Source organism: Gekko japonicus, unplaced genomic scaffold (assembly GCF_001447785.1).
Source record: "Gekko japonicus isolate JY-2015 unplaced genomic scaffold, Gekko_japonicus_V1.1 scaffold3936, whole genome shotgun sequence".
In the NCBI taxonomy this organism is placed as follows: domain Eukaryota; kingdom Metazoa; phylum Chordata; class Lepidosauria; order Squamata; family Gekkonidae; genus Gekko; species Gekko japonicus.
The window spans coordinates 1-778 of record NW_015173805.1 but is presented as its reverse complement, the minus strand read 5'-3'; positions in this window follow the sequence as shown (position 1 = coordinate 778).

Genomic DNA, 778 nt, shown 5'->3' with positions numbered 1-778 from the left:
GGCTACTGCATAAATTAGTCTGCTCTGGAGCCATCCCTTCCTTAGCTGAGACAAAAATGTGTGAGCCAGAGGCTAAAAAACTGGGCTAGCTCACACTAACTCCGCTTAGAGGGAACACTGGAGGGAGGGAGGGGACTCCGGAGCAAACTAATTGATGCCGTAGCCAAGTCGCCCGCTCACAACTTCAATGCCAGTCGCTCACCAAGGTAGGATTTTTGCTCACAAGACTCCACCGCTTAGAGGGAGCACTGGGCGCGTGGGTGTGCCCCCTCCCTCACCCACGGAAGAGCAGACCTGGCCGCAGAATATGGGTCAGCTGTACCGGTGGCCTCACCCCGTTCCCCACGAGGCTCCTTCAGATGCTGGGAGGGGCACCCCGCACCCCCCCTCTAGCCCCCTGCTCCTGAGTCCCGCCAGACACACTCAAAGCTCAAACGGTGCCCTTTGTGGATAGCTCTGTTTTCCTCTGCAGTTCTCTTACAAACAGGAGGCAGAGCTGGGATTTGGGAGGAGGGGAGAGATCAAGGAATCTGCGTCCGGGAGGGAACCTCTAGCCCTTCCCCCTGACTCCACGCAGGACGTCCAAAGTTGCACCAACGCCATCCAGGCTCTGCTGTAAGGCCTCCAGTGAGGGAGAGCCTCCCCCTCTCCGGTAACTGCCCCTCACCGTTGGGAAGTCGGCCCAAATCCCCCCTCCTGGGACTTTGGCCTGTCAGATCCCATCTGGAGCAGCAGAGAACCAGTCTTGTCCCCCTTCCATGGGACAGCCCCCCAGGGC